This window comes from Protopterus annectens, chromosome 4.part0 (assembly GCF_019279795.1).
Source record: "Protopterus annectens isolate FY-2018-M chromosome 4.part0, PAN1.0, whole genome shotgun sequence".
NCBI lineage: Eukaryota > Metazoa > Chordata > Ceratodontiformes > Protopteridae > Protopterus > Protopterus annectens.
Window position 1 is genome coordinate 222,226,391 of NC_056733.1, and position 8,334 is coordinate 222,234,724.

Here is an 8,334-nt window from a genome sequence, read left to right on the forward strand (position 1 = left end):
GCTATGTTTTGGTATTACTGTCTGCCTCTGTCTATATGAAATATGGGGCCAGACCCAGAGTGAAGTTTTGCTTTCACATTATTGGTCAACGTTATGCTTAAGTATGGTTAGGGATGGACTCTCCTTCACATGGATGAGGAACTGGTTACATGTGGCTCCTCTGAGACGCATATCTGTCTCACCATCATGTTTTATTTATGTCACAAGCAACATTTAAATCCATAGATCTAGTGGTTTTGATACTGTTGGTTTTGTTAATGTGCCAAAGGTCCATCAGAGATGGATCCAAGAATGCCTTGTATCCAAGGCAGAGATCGCCTCTCAGTAACTTGTAGGAGACAACAGTATAGAAAGTGTGTTTTAAAGTGATCTGTATAGGACATACTGTTTATACCCTGGATTCTCCTTTTAAGGAATCATTGTGGGCATTCCAGCTGCTGCATATGTCTGGTCAGGTACATGCTGAAGGGGGCATTATACTCAATGATGGGTCTGATAAAGGCCGAATAAAGTGTCATTTTGACTTCCTTGGACCCGAATACCATACCCTTACTTATAAGTTGGGCGATATAGAATGGTTTTCTTACTACTTTGGTCAGGGGACAGATTACTTTCTATGTATTTTCCCAGATCACTGACTACCGGGTTAACTCATGAGGGTGTCTTATCGATGGAACAGTTAAACTGGGTGGCAGGTTTCCCAAAAGGCATTATAATGATTTTCTTGGCATTGAGTTTTAATCCATGTCTTTGGCAGTCTTTGTGAAGTTACATGACCAAATGGATTCCAGGTTTGGTATTTGGCAAAAGGTAGGCAGACGGTATGGGTATAAAAGATGAGCAAGGATCTGCAGTGGGGTTTTTTTTTTTTTGGACCAGCATAAGGTTGAAGTCATTTAAAGTACCACTCATACTTCAGGGATTTTTTTTTTTTTTCTGTAGGCTACATTATGAAGGTTGTCTCTTCTAAGTCTTGCAGATAAGTTTTCTTCTAGTCTGGAGTCCCTTGAGAGCCTTTGGTTATTGTATGGTCTTATATCTAGGCAAAAAGAGACAGTCACCCAGCCTAGTGTTTCTGTTTTTAGACAGTTGTGGCAGTTGGGAAGATCTGACATTCTGAATTATTTTATAGAATTTCCTATTACTTTTATTTGAGAAATACAGATTACATTGTCTTCTGGGTTTTAGTGTTTCCTTTCATTTCTTTGTGTACCAGAATACATTTCATGTTTCCTTCTGACTGGAAAAGCTGTTGGTGCGAGTGTATGCAAGCACCAAGTTGTGAAACTAAATGTGCTAAAGAATTTTTATTTTAAAGTGACCTTTCTATGGCTGGTTGAAGTTGCCAGATGGTTTTTCATTCATAATTTCTTCAGAAAAATATCAGAAGCAGTAGAAAAAGACATAATCCTCCTGTTCATTGCCATGTAATGAAGAGTGAAATGCACATCTCTTCTAGTGATCTTCCTTCCCACTGAAGTTGTCAAAAAAAGATTACTGCACTTGGTCAGCATTCATTACTTTAAAGGCTCCTAAAACTGTCCATGTCTCATTTGACGCCTGTGTTCAGCAAGGCATTTTGCTGATAGTGATTACCTTTTTTCATGTTTGGCAGGTCATTACTTCATCTTTGCACTGCCAGTTTCTGACATTCTTTAGGTACCTGCTAGGTATTTTGAAAGTACTGGCATGTAATATCTTCCATTTGAAGAACCTTCACCCCCCTTGTTTTGCTCCCTGATTAAGACTCATTATAGCTTGCTGAGCGGCAGTGGCTCCTGCTGCTTCACAAGAATCTTAACAGTACTGTTGTTAAAATCATCTTATTCTAGACTCTGATAGTATGGCACCACCGGCTGAGTGTCCTGTGCCAGCCATTTATTATTTCTGCAACTAGAACACTGAAGACACTTTCTTTTGTTCCTAAGTACAGTAGCAACAGGTATGTGTCCATCATTTGCTGGCACACACCTTTTTATTGGTGACAGTGGGTACCCTCATCCTGCATCTGGTCGATTTCATGCCAGTCATTCGCCTTTTCTAGAGAGAGTCTTGTAGAATCTGGATTGCCTTCTCTTATAGTTGCAGCACTAGTCTTGATGAAGAAGGTGGTCTGTATTATGCTGTAAGGATCTTGAACATTTGACAAAGTCCTACTGCAAGTGAGAGAAGGAACCCACAAGTTGACCCTGTTAAACCAATGGCTCCATTAAAAAGAGATGGGCCACAGACTGTCAAGGGCTTGTCGATCAATGACACGGCTAACTGTTCAGGTGGTTTGCCATTATTATTGTGTCCAGTCTTAGCTTGCATGATCTTGGTAGTCTATTCTTAGCTCATAATACAAAATGCCCCTCACTTGACCTTTACCTTTAAGGTAGATTCTGCCATGCTATTCACTGTTCTCTCAGATGCCTTAGAATTTAATTACTGCCCTGACCATGGACACTTGGCTACTCTTGGACTTTGCATCAGATTGCACACTAGCTGCGGTTGTGGTAGAAGCTGACAGCCACATACACTATGTATCCCCAAGTTTCATTCCTAATGTAGAAGATTTGAAAACTTTGCCAGAGCTACAAGAATAGACAAGAGTAGGCCGCTGCATATTACTGTGTGTGCCTCTTAGATGCCACATACAGAGTAGTGGAAATGTTTTATGCAGAGGGCATGTTGGGTGTGCTGTGAGAGAGGGGAGCTTTGTGCAGTCTATCTGTCCCTGAAGGAGTGGTTTCAGCCCAGATCTTACTAGATGTTCATCGTGTTTCACTGCTGCAGTCATTACACTTGGGTTTTCCTGACATCAGGCGGTCCCGCAGTCGGCCAGAGTTCCAAAGTCTTGGTCCGGCGTCGGTTGCTGTCGCTTCTTCCCTGACGTCAGTGCATTAGGGGTATATAAGATGCAGCCAACGCCATTTTCTTCAGTCTTTCTTGCCGCACGGTGCCCAAAGCAAAAGCAGTTCGCAAGTGCCGGTTGGCCGACTCCTGAGATTTTCAATTCGAATTTCAGAACCGAAGTCTTCTATAAAGCTAAGTACCCCGTTGGGGAAACTTTTTCTTGCCTCAGACCGATGTCAGTAAAAGTTAATAATTGTATTTCTTGTGGGAAGCAAATACCTCATAAGGATTTTCATTCTTACTGTATTCCATGCATAGGCCCAGACCACGACGTCACTAGTTGTCGGTTTTGTGCTAGATTTAACAAACGCACTATTAAACGTCAGTTTGATTTTGCTCGCCATTACTTTGGCTGAAGGTTTAATTATACCATGCCGTCGGAACAACCGATGACCGGAATACACAAAAAACGCAAAGACAAGGATAAGGACAGGCATCCGAGGCAAAAAACTGACGATGAAGCCTCTTCTAGGCCAGTCGCCGATTCTCAGTGAGGCGCTTTCGCAGCCCCTGACACCCGCTACCTCAGAGCCACAGGCCGCCTCCGACTCCCACGTGGAGATGTCTAGGCCTCTGGATACTCAAGGTGTTGGGCCTACGGAAACTAACCCTTCAGATGGGTCCAGAGCCACTGAGCAGGCATCGGCTTCTGAGGGTGTTTTCAGACCTAGCTTACCATAAAAACTACAGCCAAGTCTAAAACTTCATTAAAGACAAAGAAGCAAGTACATCATTCACCTGGACAGGCCTCCATGCCTAAAAAACAAATGCTTAAAATGGCCAAAGACTTAATTACTCCGATCAGGGGTTCCCATCCCCCTCCGGATAAAAGGCCTAGGCAGGATACAGACTATGATTCCTCTGACCAGGTTTCCATTTCTTCTGATTCCTCTTCGGACCATGGATACTCTTTACCCCCCTATGAGGACTCAGATGCTGAAGAATCTATTCCTTCAGCCTCTCCTCCTGAGGATTATTCTTTTGGGGAAACTTTACATACCATGAGGGAGCATTTCCATTGGGAGGGCCAGGATTACTCCGAATCCAAGAAAAGGCTCAGAGACTTTCTCTTATTACCTCAGCACAGACCCCTGGCTATTCCGCCAGTGTTAGATATTGTGGATGATGTGTTCTCTGAATCCAGTTTAAATCCTGATTCTTTGCCCCTTGCACCAGTCAAGCCAGACAGATACTACAGATTCCCTGACACTCACAAATTTCTTTACAAAAACCCTGCTGCTGATCCAGAAACTATTTCCCAGGGTCCCAAAGGGCTAAAGGCTTCCATGGCTAAGAATCCAGTTCCCTCTGACAGGGATTCTAGAACATTATACAGATGGGGGAAGAAAGTTTACACTTCTTCAACTTCAGAAGTGAGAGCTTTAAATTGCCAGTTCCACATGCTTAAATACCAACAATATTTAATGTCTCTGTTAAAACAGAAAATGATTACAATTTCAGAACATCCTGACTATAAGAAAATGCAGGAATTATTGCATGCAGCTGAACAAGTGGGAAAACATACTTTGCAATGTGGTTTTGATTCATTAGAGGCTTCTTTTAGAGCAGCAGTTACAGGATCTGTGATTCGAAGGCATGCTTGGTTAAAAAAACAAGCTTTACCTGATCATGTTAAGGCTAAATTATTGGATGCTCCTTTACAGCAGGATATTCTATTTGGTGTTAAGGCAGAAGAGGTATTAAAGAAAATGGAGGATAATGCAAAATCTATGCAAACAGTAAAGGATTTCTTACAGGTACAGCCACCTCGATTTAGTAGAAACTGGCCTTCAAAAAATTGGTCCTTTCCAGTGTCAGACAGACCACAAAGAGGCAGATACAGACACCCAAGAGACAGATCTCAGCCCCAAGGCTCTTACAGACCACGACAGTGGGGTGCTACAACCCCAAAAGGAGGTGAAGACAAATCACAACCTTACAGGAAACAGTCCCAATGACGTCCCCCTTCAAATGCCAAACTCTTTCCTTTTGGCAGCTCCCTTAGGTGGAAAACAAGCACTTTTTTCTCAAAATTGGCATATAATCACCCAAGACAAATGGGTTCTGAACATTGTGTCTCAAGGTTACAGGTTCCACTTTCACACTCTACCAAGGCTAAAAGGAATGCCAAACCTGCCACAAAATCAATGGGCAGAGGCACAAAAACAAATTACAGCCCTCATGGACATGAGAGCTATCCAAAAAGTGCCACAACAGGAACAGGGACAAGGATTTTACTCAAGACTTTTCTTGGTTCCCAGAAAGGACAAAGCCTGGAGACCCATTCTAGATCTTTCAACTCTAAATACTTACCTGGATGTTGTTGACACTACAGCAGCTTCTTCTCATGTTGGGCAAGAAGGCTTGGCTTGTTACTTTGGACCTCAAAGAGGCATACCTGCACGTCCCTATCAGATAAAATTGCAGAAAATACCTCATATTCTTAGCTGGTTCAATGCATTACCAATTCTCTGCACTGTCCTTTGGCTTATCTACTGCACCCAGGGTCTTCACAAAGTGCCTGGCACCAGTAATTGCATTTTGCAGATAAAAAGGAATTCAAATGTATCCATACCTGGACGACTGCCTTATTCAAGCAGAGAGCAAGGACATTCTTCTAAAGCATCTGGCATTTGTAAAAAGGTTGCTAATTTGCCTAGGGTACACAGTAAATGAAAAGAAATCAAAATGAGTTCCCTTACAAGAGATAATATTCCTGGGTGCCAGCTTAAATACAACGGCCCAGATGGCTTATCTCACGCCAGACGAGCAAGGACAACTGACACAGTACTTTCAATTGATGGCAACAAAGACCCAACTCCCTGCAAGAAAAATTCTGCAGGCCTTGGGATTCATGGCATCTTGCATACTTCTAATTCCATATGCCAGACTGCATATGAAGAAATTACAGTGGTACCTAAAAAGTGTCTGGACTCAACACTGTCACAGTTTGGAAGCAGTAATACCTCTAATTCCCTGCCTGCAACAGGAGTTTCGATGGTGGGCACAGGCATGTCACCTCAACAAGGGACCGCCTTTCACTCTACCCACAGCCAGGCAGACAAGAACAACAGATGCTTCGGATTACGCCAGGGGAGCACACATGGCAGGAAAATGTATTCAGGGCAAGTGCACCGCAGACCAAATGCATCTTCACATCAATCAAAAAGAGATGTTGGCTGTACAAAATGCCCTAACAGCGTTCAAGGACCTTCTGCATCCAGGACAACTATTATTAAAGACAGACAACACCACATTTATGTGGTACATAAACAAGCAAGGGGGCACTCATTCTTATCCCCTATGCAGACAAGCCATGACCTTGTGGAACACAGCTCTATCCTATCAAGTTCATCTGCAGGCACAATTCCTGCCAGGAGAGAAAAATACGCTGGCAGACGACTTAAGCAGAAACATCATGGATCCTCACGAGAGGAAATTAAATCCACAAGTGTTCCGCATGATAACGCAGAAATGGGGGTGCCCAGACATAGATCTTTTTGCCACCCCAAAGAATTGCCAACTACAAAAGTACTGCACAAGGACATGTCACACACAAGAATGGAAAGTGAATGCTCTCTCATTCAGCTGGAAAAGCCTAAAAGTTTATGCCTTCCCACCACTGCCTCTCCTTTCAAAAGTACTCCTAAAAGCCAGACAAGAGAAACCACAGATGATCCGGATTGCCCCAGACTGGCCACGCCAGCACTGGTATCCAAGCTTAAAGAACGTAGCTCAAGGCCCACCATGGATTTTACCTCAAACTCCACACGTTCTAACTCAACAAGACAATCAGATCCTGCAGGGTCAGCTCAAAAATTTAAACCTGGCTGCATGGCAGATTCATTAGTCAAACAGACAACACCACTCTCTAAAGCTGTTATGGAAGTCATTTTGGAGGCCAGGAGGCCTAGCACCAGGAAATCTTATTCAGAAAAGTGGAAGAGATTCTGTGCCTGGAACCAGGCTCAAAGCTTTGACCCTCTAGTCCCAAATATTCCTCAGGTATTACAATACTTAACTGAGATGCTGGACAAAGGACTATCCTTTTCATCCATTAAGATCCACGCCTCTGTCATCTCGGCTCATTACAACACAGATCCTCCTATTTTCTCTCATCCATTGCTAAAACAATATCTCAGAGGGGCTAAAAATGTAAGACTGCCCCAGAGAGCACCAACACCAACTTGGGACCTCAATTTTGTCTTGGAAAAACTAACTTTACCTCCTTTTGAGCCAGCCAATTCAGCAGAATTAAAATATATATCATGGAAAACTGCTCTGCTTCTGGCAATAACCTCAGCAAGAAGAGTCTCAGAGTTACAGGCACTAATGGCAGTGGAACCTTTTATCATTTTTCACCAAGACAGGGTTTCTTTAAGAACAAACCCTTCATTTATGCCTAAGGTGGTATCCAGTGTGGCTCTTAACCAAACTATTCATTTGCCAACTTTTTATCCAAATCCCCAGAATAAAGGGGAGAGACTTCTGCATTCCTTGGACATACACAGACAATTACTTTTCTACTTGGACAAAACAAAAGCTTTCCGAAAAACTGAGCAATTGTTTGTAGCATATGCTGCAGGATCACAGGGAAAGGCTATTTCAAAGCAGACCATTTCTAAGTGGATAGGACACTTTATTCGGTTCTGCTACACACAGCATTGGAAACCTGTACCTACTAACATTAGGCCACATTCAACCAGGGCAACAGCCACTTCAACTGCCTACCTTAGAGGAGTACCTACCAAAGATATCTTGGAGGCTGCAACTTGGAGTTCAGTGCACACCTTTACCCAGCATTATCACTTGCCTCTTTATTCTAGATCCAGAGCTGGCTTTGCCACTGCAGTGCTGCAGGGCCTCATAGCCACCCCAACTCCTCTATAGAACCAGCCACCCTAACTCAGCTTTGGGATTCAACCCAAGTGTAATGACTGCAGCAGTGAAACACGATGAACATAGTACAGTTTTGGACCTGTCATAAATGTAGATATTCGAGTGTCTTCACTGCTGCAGTCCAGGTTACCCACCCGCCATCCCCTCTTTCTTAGCTGGGACTTTCTATACCTTTCAACCCTATACTACCTATGTGATGTATTTGCTGGTAACCGAAGGTTTTGTTGTTTACCTTTTTTGTATGTTTTATTACCATTATGTATTGCCTACCTATTTGGGGGCACCTGACATCTGGGGCAAGAAAAACTGAAGAAAATGGTATCGGCTGCATCTTGTATACCCCTGGCGCACTGACATCAGGGAAGAAGCGACAGCAACCGACACCGGACCAAGACTTTGGAACCCTGGCCGACTGCGGGACCGTCTGACGACAGGATAACCCAAGTGTAATGACTGCAGCAGTGAAGACACTCTAACATCTACATTTATGGTAGGTACAAAACTGTACTTTTTTTGGCCATTTTGGGCTAATTTTTA